Source organism: Danio rerio, chromosome 22 (genome assembly GCF_052040795.2).
Source record: "Danio rerio strain M-AB ecotype USA chromosome 22, GRCz13ab, whole genome shotgun sequence".
NCBI classification, from domain to species: Eukaryota; Metazoa; Chordata; class Actinopteri; order Cypriniformes; family Danionidae; genus Danio; species Danio rerio.
The window spans coordinates 36,447,516-36,466,994 of record NC_141042.1 but is presented as its reverse complement, the minus strand read 5'-3'; the positions used below and the strand labels follow the sequence as shown (position 1 = coordinate 36,466,994).

General features: G+C 32.4%; 1 protein-coding gene across 3 annotated transcripts in view; it reads left to right on the top strand.

Moving 5' to 3' along the window:
* The window catches only part of grm7 (glutamate metabotropic receptor 7), a 367,182-nt gene that overhangs the window by 297,130 nt on the left and 50,573 nt on the right, over positions 1-19,479 (top strand).

The following is a 19,479-nucleotide window of genomic DNA, read 5'->3' as shown; positions in this document are numbered from 1 at the left end:
TGAGAGAACCAGACTCAGTTGGGCACGACCATTTTAATTTCTCCGCTGGCCAAAAGTCTTGTGCAGAACTTCATTCGTCGTGGTTTAGGCTGGAAGATGGCCTCAGCGAAGACTCGTCTGTCCCTGGAGCGTCGCTGGAATCAGACTCATGTACGCAAGAAAAAGTACGCATTTCTATAATTATTATAAAATTACAATTATTGAGAAAAACTACTGAATTACAGTAGCTCCAGCATTTGTAATTTGTTGCTTTACACCACTGAATATTGTGCAGCCCTACATGTTACATATATGTAGTATCTGCCAATCAATCTTCGTATTTGACATCTGTATTGCAAATAAAATTGCAGTGACATAAATGGAAAACTATAATCCTCCACCAGCATTAATGTAGATCTTTTACTTCTATGCACCGTACACTAGATTTGCATCTTTGTTTTTTTTTTTTTGTTTTTTTTTAAGTCCAGGCGATTGAAAGCACATCGCCCCTCCTTTCATTTACTTTTGGCCTTTTTGAATATTTTACTCCATAATTCGCTGGAAGCTGCTTCATGCATGCTTTTCCACTCAATTTCAGACCCATTTGCGGACCGATGTTGCAGTAATAGCTCTATTTTGTAATACCTGTTTTCAAGCTGCAGGCAATCTGGACTCCGGCTTTTGTACCTGTAAGATCGTCCATTTTTCATGCCTTCCCAAAGAGATGAAAAATCATATTTCATCAGAGGGAGTGAGGCTTGCCATCTCTGGGAACTGAAGGGCAAATAGGTATTAATAGCACAGTTAAGGATCAGAATCAATGTCCCCCAACAATCCTTTAAAAGACATTTCATTAGCATGAGGACATCTGCTCATTATCTGCATAAGAGACGGATGGAGAGCCATTTTTTTCTAGACTCGATGCCACAAATGAAAAGCAATTACCTGAATAATAGAGCGAGCTGAGTTGAGCTTGTAGATGTTGTGTGCGATGATGGGCGTTGACAGTAAAACATTACATTTGTTAGAGGTTTTAATTATGTTTCTGAAGAACAGAGAGTTTTGTGCTTATGTTTTGCTAAATATAATCTAGAGTGGGAAGTCATATTAATTTGATGTATTTAGAAAATTATTATTGAAAATTAAGCACAATGGTATGCAATAATGAACAATTATACAGACCGATATGTATTTATTTATTTATTTGTTTATTTATTTATTTAAAAAGCACTATCAACCACAGCTAAAATGTATTTATTTATTTATTTTATTTTATTTTATTTTAAATAATTTTAAGCACAACTAAAACATTTATTGGTTTATTTATGTAAAAACATTTTAACTACAGTTAAAACCTTTATTTATTTTATTTATTTATTTTTACTTTATTTATTTATTTATTTGTTTGTTTTATTTTATCGTATTTTATTTTGTTTCGTTTTGTTTTTAACTACAGCTAAAACATTAATTGATTAATTAATTTATTTATTTGTTTGTTTTTTTGTTTACTTTTATCTAAAAATATTTTAATTACAGCTAAAACATGTATTTATGCATTTATTTGTTTCTTTGTTTTATTTATTTTATTTAAAAAACATTAACTACTGCTAAAACATGTATGTATTTGTTTATTTAAATTTTAAAACATATTTAACTACAACTAAATCATGTATTTATTTATTTATTTATTTATTTATTTATTTATTTATTTATTTATATTGATTTTAATTGAATTGGATTGAGCTACAACTAAAACATAAATATATGTAGCAAAAAATTTAAACAGTAAATACTATTAAGGCCTGTGCACACCGGGACGCTTTTTGCTAGAATTTTCTAACAACGTTTAATGCCTGGTAAAGATGCCCAGAGGCGATATGAATGTAGTGCTGCTTATTGCACTGGTGAACAATAATCCTTTCTTAATCGGTACAGCTGGAGCTGCTACTTCAACCACCCATGCTTGTTCGAGTCACCAGTAACTTTAACAAGCGTGTCAACTTTCTGTCTTCTTCTGTGTTACAAGCGGGTATCAGAAGCTTAAAATTGTGTAGCGCCATCTAACGTCAGGGAGTGAAACTCTTCTGCTTAACGCCAGTAAAAATCGCTTGGGTTTGAATCCGAAAAAAACGTCTCATAAAACGCTGATGATAAGCGCAGATGAAATGCTGTGTACAAGCCTTTAGTTTGTTTAGTTGAAAGTTTCATTTTTAATATGTAGGTCTTTTTCTGAATGAATCAGCATTTTGAATAATATAATTTTGTACCTCTATGTTCAACATATTGGTAATTATTTAATAAATGCTTTACCATTTTAAGCAAACCACTGGAGTGGAGACAGCCATGAATGAATCATCAGTTTTGAGCAAATCAGTTGAATTAGTAAATTTGTGAACTCATTAAGCCAGTCAATTGCTGACACTTTTTAGCATATCTGAGATTTTTTTTATAGTTGTGTGTTCAATTTGTTGATGTTTTGTTCCAAAAAGATTCAGTATTTTTAACTAATTGCTTGATGAATGAATGAATGAATGAATGAATGATTTACCTAATTTTTCACTCCATCACATACTTTTTTTCTGCATAAAAATCAAGGGTTTTAATTCATTGGTTGTGCGAACGAAGGAATAAATGAACAAACAAACAAACGTAGGAATGAATGAATGAATGAATGAATGAATGAATGAATGAATGAGCGGACACATGAATTAATGATTCACTTTGGATGTCCTCTCACTACAGCCTATTGGGGATTTTTAGTTTTAAATTTAAAGTATTATTTGGTACCTCTTTGTTCAACATATTGATAATCTTTTAGTTTAAATGATTCAGTGTTTTGAACGAATCACTTGACTGCATCAAGTCATTGATTTCACTCATTAAGACTTAACGACATCTACACGTGGATTTAGTTTCATATTTAAAGTACAATCTAATTAAATTAGCATTTCTCTATGTATTCATGAGCATCCATGTGCAGGATTTTACAATTTTAGTACATTTATTTCAATAATTGCTCATGATTCGTTCAGGATCATTCTTGATGTCTTTCTATCTTGTCATCAGTGTGGTTTTCTACCCTCTCTGAGTGATTCGTTTGGCTTTCTGCACACACCACAAAAAATAAATAAAAATGCTCTCAGCTCAAGGCCTTTCTATTACATATGACGGATTCCTCAGCACAGTAATCTTCAAAAAAATCTCTAGCGTGGACGGAATGATCTTATTGAGCAGGTCTGAAGCGCAGCCCAGTTTCTCATATGAATCTGCTCTACAGTTCTGCTACATTATGATGAACTGAGCTCATGTGCTTTTGTTGACTTTATATTGGACTGATGTCATTCTGTCTATATAACATAAAAGCAGACTGAATAAGATGGAGAAACTTCAGAGGATAGATTTGGCATGAGTTTACAAAAGATGACTTTTGACTGCTAAAGTTTTAGTAATGAACATTTTACATGCAAATTTGTATAACTGTTATACAAGTAGAAATATCATGTCTTATTATTTAGTTTCAGCATAAATTAAATATAAGGTAACTATAGCAAGTACTAATATGATGTAGACTTGAGTATATTTTTAGTAAATAATGTAGTATAAAATATACATATATGCTGTTTTATATGCTAAATATTTATACCAGTGCTAGAAAGACATAACCTTTGTTATTATTATTATTATTATTATTATTATTATTATTATTATTATTATTATTATTATTATTATTATTATTATTATTATTATTAATTATTTTCTTTTCAGCTTAGTCCCTTTATTAATCTGGGGTTGCCACCCCAGAATGAACCACAAACTTATGCAGAATATGTTTTACACTGTAGATGCCCTTCCTGCTGCAACTCATCACTGGAAAACACTCACACACTCTCATTTACACATATACTCTACGGCTAGTGTAGTTCATCAATTCCCCTAATAGCACATGTGTTTGGACTGTGGGGTAAACCGAAGCACGCAGGCCGGAGGAAACCAACGCCAACACAGGGAGACCATGCAAGCTACACAGAAATGCCAACTGAGGCTCAAACCAGCGACCTTCTTGCTGTGAGGCAACAGAGCTGCCCACTACACTAACGTGACGCCATTATTATACTTAATAAAAATAAGAAATTGTTTAAATGTAGTTAGGTGTTTTAATGTTATCGCAATGCAAACAAATTATAAGTAAAAAAAAAGTGATAATAATATTATAAACTTGATTCTATTTTAATATATAAATATATATATTTTTAAAAATCACATTTTAGATTTTTATGATCGTGTGTATCATTTTTGTTTTAGCATAGATTTGTAGAGTAAATAAAGAAAAGTATTTTACTTTTATTTATTTACAGAATAATAATAATAATAATAATATAATAATAACCACAATAAAAGCTATATTATTATTATTATTATTATTATTATTATTATTATTATTATTATTATTATTATTATTATTATTATGTTCAATATGAAAGTTTATTGAAATAATAATACATATATTTTTGTTTCATAAATATATATATATATATATATATATATATATATATATATATATATATATATATATATATATATATATATTAAGCACAGTTTTAGACCATGTCACATTTTTTTATTATTATTATTATTATTATTATTATTATTATTATTATTATTATTATTATTATTATTATTATTAATAAAAACAACAACAACAACAATAATAATAATAATAATAATTATTATTATAATAATAATAATAATAATAATAATAATAATAAAAGCTATGTTATTATTATTATTGTTATTATTATTATTATTATTATTATTATTATTGTTATTATTATTATTATTATTATTATTATTATTATTATTATTATTATTATTATTATTATTAAATGGATGTTTAATATGAAAATAAAAATAAATAACTACGATATTTTAGTTTTAAATATGCATTAGTTTTTAGACCATGTCACATTTTTTTCATGAACAAAAATGCATTTTAACTTTTTGAAATACTGGCATAATGTACAATTCTATTTCATATAATAACTTAATTAACATGGCGACGCAGTGGCACAGTAGGTAGTGATGTCGCCTCACAGCAAGAAGGTCGCTGGTTCGAGTTGGCATTTCCCAGTGATGGGTTGACGCTGGAAGGGCATCCGCTGCATAAATTATATTTTGGATAAATTGGCAGTTCATTCCGCTGTGGTGACCCCAGATTAATAAAGGGACTAAGCCGAAAAGAAAATGAATGAATGAATGAATGAACTTAATTAATTTACAATAGCTTAATTTTATATAATTGAATATCATTTTGTTTCTTTCTACACACACACACACACACACACACACACACACACACACACACACACACACACACACACAAACACACACACACACACACACACACAGACACACACACACACACACACACACACACACACACACACACACACAGACACACACACACACACACACACACACACACACAGACAGTACTGGAAGTTCAAAAGAACATCAAGCGGCCGATGTATCACTCTCTTAATTAATTTACAATAGCTTAATTTTATATAATTGAATATCATTTTGTTTCTTTCCACACACACACACACACACACACACACACAAACACACACACACACACACACACACACACACAGACAGTACTGGAAGTTCAAAAGAACATCAAGCGGCCGATGTATCACTCTCTGTTTTCTCACTCTTATATCTCAGTATCAGGTAATCCTCTAAAGGAAGCTCTGCCAGGTCCTCTTCAAACAAACCCTGACTTTCTTTTTTAGTTTATTTTCATTCTTTCATTTTCTTTCACCCCGATTGAAAATGTTCCCCCTTCAAGTCACAGAGGCTTTGGCTGTTTTGAAGCCGTTGGCTTTTTTCTGCAGTGTGTTGATTTTCTGCGAACATCTGTACAGCTGCAGGCCTTTCCTGAGCCTGAACATGAAACCATGGAAAGATGAAGCTGAGAGTCAGACCTGCTCATTTCGGCAACAAAATGAATCACAGAGAGGTGTTTCTGTTCCGTCAATATTAAAGAAGAAGATTCAATCAATTTAGACTGGTCATACTGTACTGCTGAGGGAAAAAAAATGGCATTATGTGTTTTAGAAATAAAGCACAATAGCACATAATATTATGTTAGACAGACCAAGAATTAACTCCTTTTTTTCTTGAAAAGTGTACATTATTTATTTATTTATTTATTTATTTATTTATTTATTTATTTATTTATTTTATTTTATTATTTTTATTTATCTAATTTTATTTATTTTGTATTCATTTAAAAACCAAAACATTTTAACTACAACTAAAATATTTATTTATTAATTTGTTTGTTTGTTTGTTTGTTTGTTTATTTAAATGTTAAAACATTATTAAATACAACAAAAATGTTTATTTATTTATTAGATTTTTTAAAGGTTGAAACATTAAATGCAACTAAGATATTTATTTATTTACTTATTTATTTATTTTTATTTATTTAAAATTTGAAACATTATTATATACAACTAAGATATTTATTTCTTTATCTATCTATTATTTATTTTTTATTCATTTAAATATTGAAACATTATTAACTACAACTAAAATATTTTTGTTTATTTATTTATTTGTGTACAATTTTAACAATTTTATACAACTAAAACATTTATTCAGTCATTTATTTATTCATTATTTATTTATTTATTTATTTACTTGTGTACTTAAGTTTTTACACTTTGAAACATTATAATCTACAGCTAAAACATTTAAGAATTTAAATTTAGGATTATTTAAAAAAGCACTATATTATTATGTGATGTCTAGACCAAACTGTCTAAATAAGGGTAGTTTCTCTGGACATAATACTATTTATTTATTTATTTATTTATTTATTTATTTATTTATTTGAATTACATTGAACTACAACTAAAACAAAATATATGTAGAAATAAATTGAAATGCTTAAATTGAGTATTAGTATCCATTTTCAGTGTATATCTTTATATCCATGAATGCATGAATGCAGTAAACATGCTTGGAGTTTAATCATAACATCACCATTTTTCATTTCCACATATCTACAAAATCAAATTTAAATTTAATTTTAGATTTATTTGTAATAAACGCTCTTTGTATATTAATCTTCTGTCTTATTAAAGTCACTTGGCTTCATTCCCTAATACATCATAAATTTTATTATTATTATTATTATTATTATTATTATTATTATTAGTAGTAGTAGTAGTAGTAGTAGTAGTAGTAGTAGTAGTAGTAGTATTAGTATTATTATCATTATGCTGGCTCTACAAAATGTTCCATAAGTACTATATAGAGATACTTTATATGTTTTTTCAGATTCATGTGAGGTTTTGGTCATTTGTAGTGGATCTGAGTACTGTATCAATGAATATTCAATGAATGTCTCATGAATATTCAGTAAGGTGTTTTTTTTTTTTTTTTTTTTTTTTGCTCTATTGAAACGTCTTTGGGAGTGTGACTGGCCATAGACAGCGTCAGTTAATGCTGATCAGGACTGACAGTCAGAGTTTCCTTGATGATTTGATGCAATATGCAAAGTAAGAAGTCAAGGTCTGCAAGGGCAAAATTCAACTCAAGCTTAAAATAAAAATGGGCAACACGTCCAGGAAAACTCATGCACTTCTTGCACTTTTCATGAGCAGATTTTTCAGGCCTAATCGATTTTTTTTTTGCAAATAAGGTGGATGAAAAAAATACCTTGGGACAGTTTGATTAATAATTTCAAAGTCAAACTAAATGCCATAGTCAACCTAACTGTATGTGCTTTTTAACATGCAACAGTTTGACTGCATAATTGTGTGCATATGTAACGGGTGTCCCATCAGCAACACACCCGTCCATATTAACTCAGATCTTGGACTCAATGAAAGAAGCCATCCACCATTGCACTCAATCAGATTTATTTTCTCCGTCTGAGATAAAACAAAAATATGTAGTGCAGTAATAGAGATAAAGTTGGTTTTATATTCGCACATTTAGACTTTCCCCTTAATAATATAATTTCATAAAAGTATTATTTGCAAACTCTAAACAGTGAAATCATATTAGCAGCCAATGGCTATCAAAGTACAACATTGTTCACAGTCAAATAAACAGTGTTAATGTTGTTTTCAAGTCACACTTGCATGCTAATTCCAATAGAATAATCAAAGTAACATGGTAAACAATATAGAGACTTCTAAATAAACGAATGTGTGAATATAAAACCAACTTTACCTATATAGTGCAGTAAAGTGCAGGATTAACATTCAGCTTTCTCTTTCAGTCACAACGATCTCTGTGAATCTAATGTAAATGTAAACATTTTCGTAAACTCAAAAACAAAAAATATAAAAATTGATAAACAACATACCTGAGATAAAACAAAAATATGTAGTGCAAAAAAGTTCAGGATAAACATTCAGCTCTCTCTCTATATTGTATACTATCATATTGTATACAACACTAAAATGCATTAGCAATGTAATGTTTCAGCTAGCAAAACACAAATCATCTCAATCGTTCCAAAATAAACATTAGGAAATCAAAACATGAACTAGTGTATTATTTACACAACATACACATCTGTTTCGATCAATGAAATTACACAAGGGTGAAGAGGCTGTACGAGTGCTGTTATTCCAGAATATTGCACGGCTATCAGCCAATCAGATTCAAGAACCAGACAGAACTGTTGCATAAATATATATGGATACTGTTGTTTGTAGTTATTATTGTTAACTAAAACCTCGGATGATGTTCACTGAATTAAAATAAAAAAAAAATATATAACTTAAATCAAATAGTTTAAAGATGCTTTTTTTCTGTCATCATTGCAAATTTTCTTAATTATATAAAATAGTTGATATTATCCCTTTTTAATCAGTTTGCGAGAGAGAGACGAGCTGTGCTTACCTTTTACAGTCACAACGATCTCTGTGAATCTATGGTAAGCGCTAGTGATGCGCCGAGGCTTCGAAGCATGTAACAAAAAAACGATACACCTCGCAGTGAAGCAGTGTACCGGAGCTTGATTCGTTTTGCCATCATCACGTGATCAGTGACGTCCGAAGCTTCATTTTCGCCTATACCCACGTGACTGCTTCAAATTTTGATTCAAAGGTTTAAACACCCTTATAGTAAAGTGTATAGCGAGAGATTAGGCGTCGATTACATACATTTGTACTGTTTCAAAGCACTGCACCAGTCCCACACACCAGTAATTAAACTAAAATACAATAGTAATTTTTAGTAAAAAGGTTTTGAACCATACTAAAGTGTATTAGCGTATTTTTTTTTTACAACGATCTTTAAAGAAAACCACCGCATATCGTAGTATTGTCTTTATTAGAGACCATCTGGCGAGCGTATTTTTATAGTATCAATCACATGGCGTCCTTCTAGAGCACTCGCCTCCCACACAGGAATCGCTGGTTTGATCCCCGCTTGAAGCAGGGCTAATTGTATTATGATAAACTTTTGATTACCTTGGATTTTACCACAGTCATCAGTTGTGTAATGTAATATATCTTGTGTAAAAACTACAGTAATTGAGTAATTTGTTTATATTGCTGTTGTTGTATTACTACATGAATGAGTTGATCAGTTGTGAACATTTGACATTATGGCAACACAGTGCTTTCCCACACTTTCACCAGAAGAGGTCCTCATCGAGCTCTGAGTTAGAAAGTTTTGAGTAACGAACCTTTTTCCGATACAATTGAGTCGAGCGCTTCACTGGTTCAGAAAGCTTCATTTCACCATCACTAGTAAGCGGAAAGGGACAACATACTCCTGCAATTTATGTACCACAAGGGGGCACTCAAACTCCATCTTATTTATAATGCTTAATGTCATGTTATTCACTCTGATGAATTATATTATCATTTCAACTCCGTTACATATACAAAAGAAAATCAAACACAGAGGGCCCTATCATACACCCGACGCAATGTGGCGCAAGGCGCAGCGCAATACTTTTAGCTCGACGCAAGGGTCATTTTGAGGTGTTGCGCCACACTGTTTAAATAGCAATTGCATTTGCGCTCATGTGCACCCATAGGCGTTCTGGTCTAAAAAAGCAGCCGTGTTTTGGCGCGTTGCTATTTTGAGAAACTGTAAATAGTCTGTTCTTTAGACCAGAACAAAGTCGGTCTATTGTCTGGCGCAAAGTGGGCCTGGCTTACACACTACAAACAAGATGCAGAGCAATACGCAAATATCTTTACATATGAAAAATATATAATATCTTAAGGATATATATATATATATATATATATATATATATATATATATATATATATATATATATATATATATACATAGGATATATACAGGATATAAATATAAATGATTAAAATATTTCAAAACATATTAATTTCTAGCCCACATGAAGATTTAAAAACCACTGCCTTACTTTCTTCATCTCGGGAGGCTTTTTCAGTTCATTCAATTTGCTTTTGTATAATGTTATTATTATTAGCAGGATTATTTATTATATTCATATTTATATTTGTTTTATTAAAAACAAGCTTAGATTTGTCCACCTGTCAAATTTTAGACCATATGGGGCACAGCAGGTGTATTTGGAAATAACTCAGTATTTTGACCACACTTGGTTGTTATTGTTCATTTATTCGTTTGCTAGAAATTAGAACTGAAGAAATAGTTTTTAAACAAATCTTTGCGCTTAACAAATGAAATTAATTATTTATAGGCTAATTGATGTCTGTGCGTAAAGGTTTCCCTATCCACGAGAGCAAAAGCGAAAGTGAACTTTACGTCAAAATGCAATTATGGCGCGACGCAGCTGGCTCTTAAAGGTAATAGATGATAAAGCTCTAATTTATTTATTCTGAAAACACACCTATAACTCATTAAGAAAATAAACTCAACCATTTTAGACCATGCGCCATGGCACGAAGCGGATTTTCCCTGTCCTTAAATTAGCAAAAATGCGTTCTGACACGCCCTGAAAGCGTTTGCGCCCTGCCTTTTGCGTTCTGCACATGGACCGTCAAAATAGAGCCCAGAGTCTCAAAAACCCCTTTGTAGGAGGAGCCACTTTCTTCCACCATTCATTCACATCTGCAGCTGACGTCAGAACAGCAGAAACCGCTGCTTATTCACCAACGTCACTGTAGATCTAGTGTTTGAATGATTCTCTAGCGTAATGTCTAAAGTGAAAACAAAACAGGTAATTTTGCTCATATTTTAAGATTATAAGGCTGTCTACAGAGGCTGTCATCAGTCTACAGAGAGTTCTCAGTATTTTTCTGTTGCAATTGAGATATTACAATAGTTAACAATAATTAAAGCCAAAGCAAACACTATACAATAGTATAAATACAACACTACAACATAAGAAACAGAGAGATCGACTTAGAAGGTCACTTACCAGTTTATAATTATTTGATTAGCTGTAGTTTGAAATTTACTCTTGAGTTTTTTTCCACTAAGGACTTATTATGCGGTCTCAGTCGCCATCTTGTGGCAGAACGCCCTGCGCATGGATTGTCAAAATAGAGCCCTGAATCTCAGAAATTGTAAATATTTAAAATAGGCACTATCCTCATAAATAAACTGCATAGTTCCAATCTAAACAACTACATTCTTAACTAAAAAAGCCTCAAAAATATATTATGTTGCCCAACAGCTGCAATATTTGTCAAACTGTTGTGAGTTTATTGATCTGCTGTCACTCAATGTGGACAGAGTAATACACAAGGGTGAAGAGGCTGTACGAGTGCTGTTATTCCAGAATATTGCACGGCTATCAGCCAATCAGATTCAAGAACCAGACAGAACTGTTGCATAAATATATATGGATACTGTTGTTTGTAGTTATTATTGTTAACTAAAACCTCAGATGATGTTCACTGAATTAAAATAAAAAAATATATAACTTAAATCAAATAGTTTAAAGATGCTTTTTTTTCTGTCATCATTACAAATTTCTTATATTTTTTTTCAACCTCTGGCAACGTATAATTAGATAAAAACTTTTGTTTTGTGTTTACCTCATGATTAAAGATGTTGCACATCTGCCGGTTTCCACCTTTGAATGAGCGAGTTTGAGGGTGCTTTCACACCTGCCTTATTTAGTTAGATTGTATCGCACTAGAGTTCGTTTCCCCTATTGGTACGGTTCGTTTGGGCAGGTGAGAATGCAGCAATCGTACTCGAGTGCGCACCAAAAGCGGACCAAATAAGCGTACCGAGACCTGCTTGAAGAGGTGGTCTCGGTACGCTTTCAAACAAACCCTAGAGCGTTTGTTTGTGGTGAGAATATGATCCATACTAAAACAGGTCCAACCTCAAAAAGTACTGTGCCTTTTGGACTAATTCAGCTCCCGTAGGCCGATGCACTGTGCATTATGGGATATGGAGGAAAAATATTTGTTGACAGCGTTTTACCAACAGAAAGAGAGAGAGAGAGGGGAAAACATTTGTTGGTAATATTTACGCAAGATGACCATGTTGCAGTTTAGCTAAATTAATTCACAGCTCCTCCTGAAGTGACGAGCGATGCATTAAACACTGTTTTCCAGCCGCAGCCGCGCTTCATTTTCGTAATGTATAGTTTGTCTAAAGCAGGGATACAATCAGCCAGTGCAGTCGTCCCTCCAGAGTAAAAGGTTTTGTTTACCTGCGGGAGTTCACTGCATTTTCCCGCACGTGAATTCTGACCAATCATTAAGCCGTACAGTAAGGCACTTGCAGACAATTGTGACTGTATTGCTTTATATTTCACCATTGCAAACTTTTTTTTTTTTCTCATTTCAACAGTTTTTCAAATTTCTTACATTTTAATTATTGTATTTTACAATTGTGGCTATTCCTCATAATCACTGTATCTCACAATAAGGCACTTTCACACATCTGTGACTATATTGCTTTATATTAAACTTATATATGATATCTATTTTTGCAATCTTTGTCCTTGTGTTTTTTTATCTAATTGCAAAAAAAATGTCATTTCTTATATTTACAACTTTTTTTTTTTTTTACAATTTCAACAATATACCATAATCATCATGTCTTACAAGGCACTTGCACACAACTGTGACTATATTGCCTTCACTATGTATTATTCCACCTTTATTCATTTCACCATTGCAAACCTTTTTTTCTTATTTTTGACTTTTTTTTCTTTATTTCAACTTTTTTTTTTACATTTTCAACAATATACCATAATCATCATGTCTTACAAGGCACTTGCACACAACTGTGACTATATTGCCTTCACTATGTATTATTCCACCTTTATTCATTTCACCATTGCAAACCTTTTTTTTCTTATTTTTGACATTTTTTTTCTTTATTTCAACTTTTTTTTGTAATTTCTTACGTTTAAAACATTGTGCTGTACAATTTTATTTATTTATCATAATCACCAAATCTCACAATAAGACACATGCACTAAATGGTGACTATATTGCTTTATATCTCACAACTAGAACATTTTCCGTATTTCTGAAATTTTTTTACTCATTACGACTTTGCATTTAACAATTGTGACAATTTCTCGTAATTGTAGTTTCATTCGTTTACAATAATTCAGTCTTAGAAGCGACATGAGAATGAGGTTAAAGTGCGCAGGAACTGGAAGCTGTGACCATTTTTTATTTTATTCTATATTGTGACGCAGCTCCTAGTGAAACAAAACATTAAATTATTAAGCAGTAGGCGTGGCTTTTTCTCTACTGTGAGCTGATTGGATGTAGTAAAATATGCGTTTCATTCATAAAAATTGGGAAATGGGTTTTAGAAGAGTTCTTACAACCCAACAGACTCCTCCCCCTAATCATTTCTGTTTGTTGTCAAAACTAACAGTTGGAAGGGTGTGGTTAAATATGTTAGCCACGCCTAATACCACAGACAGACGTAATCTGAGAGTTTAACTGGAAACAGGACATGCATTTCTTGATTTCAATGAAAGATTCCAAGGGCAAACTGTTTTTCTTCTTTCATGACATCGCAGATGATTTGTTAAACACAAAACTGGCAAACATGAGCTAACAAAATCAATATGATTAGTGTTGATTTCATTTGTACGTTAATATTTTGTAGACCTCCTCACTTTTCCACACAGTCCCTATTTGTTAGCTTCTTCGGTTCTGTCGGACACCAGAGCGTATATGAATCCGAACAGCATACTGTTTCACTGCTAAAACAGTGACCCAGCGGTCAGAATCCAGCTGTGTTCTCCCTGATGCAGCATCACTGTTTATTAACCCCCCTGCTTTCTCTTTCCGCCCTTGTATTCGCCATGACACCTTTGCGCCCAGATGCTTTTTCTACATGAGACTAATAGGCTTGCTATATTTGACCGCGCCATTAATCATAGCGGCGGCCAGGGAATCTGTCAATGGCTCCTAGGTCTAAGTGGTAAATTATCTTATCTCTCTGCAGGCTAACCAAACAGATGGGTTATTTATAGATGCTCTCTTGCACAGGTATGATGTTTTACATAACCCAATAAAGCCGGCTGTCAGTGATGGGTATTAAAAGGTAAATATATAAATGTAAAAAGCCAGAGTGAGGTGCTTCTGTTAGATGGGGATTGTGTTTATATGTTTCAACACTCCTGCATGTCAGAAGCTGATTGGTATTCAGTGTAGACTGCGGCTGAATGCACGTATATACATTTAACAGTAGCTGCCTACAGCTACAGATACTACAAACACTGTCATGTTGTGTAGTCCAGCGCACAAATCCAAAGAAGAGTTCAAAGACTTTAACACAAAGGGAAAATCTGCGGGAGAGGCAGAGATAAATGAGAGAATGATGATCTATCTATCTATCTATCTATCTATCTATCTATCTATCTATCTATCTATCTATCTATCTATCTATCTATCTATCTATCTATCTATCTATCTATCTATCTATCTATCTATCTATCTATCTATCTATCTATCTATCTATCTATCTATCTATCCATCCATCCATCCATTCTGTTTGAACATCCATCCATCTACCCGTCTGTATGTCTGTCTATTTGTCCAGTTGTCCATCCATTCATCCGTCCATCTATCCATCCAATTGTTTTATCTTTCTGTCTATCATTCCTGTGGTCTATTTGTCCATTTGTTTCTCCTTAAATCCATCCATCCATCCATCCATCCATCCACCCATCCATCCATCCATCCATCCATCCATGCATCCATTCATCTATTAATCTGTTCATCCATCTGTCCAATAGGGTATCTGTTTATCTATCTGTCTAACCTTTCACTTGTCTATTTGTCCATCAATCCATCCATCCACCTAACTGTATGTCTATCTATCTCTCCAATTGACTATACTTCCATCCATCCATCTATACATCTTTCCATCCGTCCATTCATCCATCCATCCATCATCCATGCGTCCATTCATTCATCCATCCATCTGTATGTATGTCTATCTATCTTTCCAACCATCCATCTATTCGTGTAATATGCTATCTGTTTATCTTCTGTCTATCTTTTCACTTGTAAAATTGTCCATCCATCCATCCATCCATCCATCCATCCATTTATCCATCCATCTGCATGTCTGTCCATCCATTTAATAATATATCCATCTACTCATCTATCCATCCATTCATCCCTCTGTCCAATCAGCTATTTATTTATCTGTCTGTTTAATTTTCGTTCTATTTGTCCATGCATCAATCCATCCATTCATCCATCCATCCATTTGTCCAATCAGCTATCTGTTTATAATTTTGTCTATCCTTATCCATTCATCCATCCAATCATCCATATGTCTTTCCATCCATCCATCCATCCATCCATCCATCCATCTGCATGTCTGTCCATCCATTTAATAATATATCCATCTACTCATCTATCCATTAATCTATCTATCCATCCATTCATCCGTCTGTCCAATCAGCTATTTGTTTATCTTTCTGTTTAATTTTTGTTCTATTTGTCCATCCATCAATCCATCCATTCATGCATCCATCTATCCATTTAGCTCTCTGTTTATAATTTTGTCTATCCTTACATTTGTCCAACCATTAATCCATTCATCCATCCAATCATCCGTATGTCTTTCCATCCATCCATCCATCCATCCATCCATCCCTGCGTTCAATCGGCTATGTTTATCTTTTTTTTTGTCTATTTGCCCATTCATTGATCCATCCATATCTGTCTGTCAGTTCAATCATCTATCCATAAATTCATCTATTCCTTTTACCTAATCGTCCATTCATCTGCCCAACCATTTATCTGTTTGTCCAATGACCTATCCGTTTATCTGTCTCTCTATCCTTCTACCTGTCCATTTGTCAATCCATCCATCCATCTATGGATTTATCCATCCATCTGCATATCTGTCTATCTGTCAAATTGTCAATCTATCCATCCATTTGTCCATCTGACAGTCTAATCGACTGTCAACGTTTCTGTCTATTCCTATACTAGTCTATTTGTTCATCTGTCCGTTTATCTTTCTTTCCATCCATCCATCCATCCATCCATCAATCAACATATCCGCCAAATTATTTCTATAAATTTTACCCATCCATCCATCTGTATGTTTATCTTTCTTTTTCTTCCATTCTATCTATTCATCCATCCAGTTTTAGTTTGTGGAAATGTGCTTTTTGTAAAGTTATCACATTTAAGATTTGTTTGTAATAACATCATAATTATTTATAATTATGAAATAAAATAATGTAAATATTATAAAATATGATAGTTGAGCTTATGAGCTTTGCAATAATAGCTAGAATATTCCAAAACGAAATCATAAAAAACATAATTGTTTAGAAATAACATGCACTGGTGAAGCATTGACGAGTCCCAGAGCATTGATTAAGAAGTAAGCTGTGTTGATTTTGCGCACAGTACTTTAAGTTTATTGCCAATTACTGTTAGAAAACCATAATTGTACTATAATGAGATTGGATCGTACACCTCTCTGCTTCTTAAATTAAACAGACTTGCAAATCACATGATAATCATGCTCATTCTGGTAAATCGGAAACCAAGACAACAGTAAAAAAATGTTTATACCATTGCTGATTTTGTGGTTTTCATCTTATTGTAAGTAAAATGAATGAGTCTGGGTGTAAAATGATGACCAGAGCAGAACAAAATATGTCTGTGTCTACTTCTGGAACATGAAGAAAAAGTGTAGAAGCTCATGCCAGAGACAGAATGCAATGTAAACTGCCCATTAAGGCCTAAGTGTCTACTTAAATGACAGTCTTACTAGTGTTATTTATGCTTGAGCTGTTCAGTAACATGACGTTGAGTTGTCTGAAATGGCACATTTGCATTTGCATGTATAAAAATGCAGCTTTTATGACATGCATCAGTGTCTCTTTTGTCAAAAAGCATGGGCTTTCAGTCAGTGCTACAGAGACTCTTATTTGTGGTTGATAATTAGTCATTTGGATGTTGCGTGCCATTTGAATCACAGTTACAAATAAGCCCAGAAGTTCAGATGTTTAGAAAGACTGTTGAAAAGTACTTCAGAATTATGCATTAGTTTTTTTTTTTTATTTTTTTTTAAAGCAGTTTATTTTATGTAAACAATTTTTTTTTGAATTAACTTTACATTTTAGCATTTCTGTGCATTTTTGCTTTTGTGAAACATTTATTTATTTAGTTAGTTATTTATTTACTATTTATTTGTTTATGTATGTATGTATTTAATTTATTTTTTGATTATATTATTTATTTTAAATATTTATGTATTTGTTTGTTTGTGTTTGTGTTCAGTCTAAAATATCAAAACATTCATTCATTCATTCATTCATTCATTCATTCATTCATTCATTCATTCATTCATTCATTTATTTATTTATTTATTTATTTATTTATTTATTTATTTATTTATTTATTTTATTACATTTTTATTTGATTTTGTTTGAGTTCAGTCTAAGATATCAAAACATTTATTTATTTATTTATTTATTTATTTATTTATTTATTTATTTATTTATTTGTTTGTTTGTGTTCAGCCCAAAAATCTAAATTTATTTATTTATTTATTTATTTATTTATTTATTTATTTATTTATTTATTTATTTATTTGTGGTTGGGTTCAGCCTAAAATATAAAAATTTTAAAATTAATTTTTTATTTTTTTATGTACTTATGTGTTGTTATGTATCTATTTGCATGTTATATTCTTCAGCCTAATAAAGTCTTAATATTAATTTTATCCTAAAAAACATTTTAATTAATAGTAATATGTGAGTATAAAATCATAAAATATAGGTAGCATTGTTTTAAATGAGCCCATGTATGTCAGTGTCACCTTGTATGTATATTTTCAGGCCTCCAATATTCCGCCATTTTGACAAATGCATACAAATCGTATTTGTTTTTAGTTCAACTGAGCCATTTTAATCCCTAAGATGCTACAAATGTAATTTCCAACACCATACCTCCCTGCACAGAGCACTATTGAAACTTATGGCAGAGATAAAACTGTGCTTCAATTTTTTCTTGCATCTAGAAATAAAAAAAAAGAGAGACAGAATTCTCCTGAAAAGCTGTCTGCAACACAGACTGGCTTTTAAAATCTTTTCCCAGAATCCGTAAACTGCATTGTTACCCCAGCCTTGCATGAAGAACGTCTTCTATGTAAACAATCTGTCTTGTTTGCGAGCCGGCGTCTTCAGGAAGCGCTGGAGCTAAGCCGCTGAGTTTAATGGGGCGTCCCTCAGGGCTCCGTTGTCTGTCACTTTCCGTTGAGCGCGCTATAATGGCACTCTCACACTTTCCCTGACTAAAAACCTCTAAAAGCTTGCCGCTATCACCTTTGTGAACTGTTTATGTTGCAGAGTTGCTTCTTAACGCTTTGCCTTGGAGCTTCAAAACTCTTTGACGGTGCTGTAGCAGAGAGCTTTTTTCGTGCTAGTTGATATGACCTTGGCAATAGTGTACACTGCACAAAAAATGATTCTTGAATTTACTAAAAGTGTATTAAAACAAGCAATAAATATGTCAATAGGAAAAGCAAATCTGACTCAATAGGAATTTGTAAGTATAGCAAAAAATATCAGGTTTAGGTCACAATTTATGCTATTAACTACTGGCTTATTACCTACCTATTATTTGTATAATAACTGTTCATTAGTAGTTATAAAGTATTATTATTATTATTAGTAGTAGTAGTATTATTATTATTATTATTATTATTCATTCATTCATTTTCTTGTCGACTTAGTCCCTTTATTAATCCAGGGTCGCCACAGCGGAATGAACAGCCAACTTTTCCAGCAAGTTTTTACGCAGCGGATGCCCTTCCAGCCGCAACCCATCACTGGGAAACATCCACACACACACACACACACACTCATACTCATACTCATACTCTACGGATAATTTAGCCTAACCAATTCACCTGTACCGCATGTCTTTGGACTGTGGGGGAAACCGGAGCACCCGGAGGAAACCCACGCGAAGGCAGGGAGAACATGCAAACTGAGCCGAGGTTCGAACCAGCGACCTTCTTGCTGTGAGGCGACAGCAC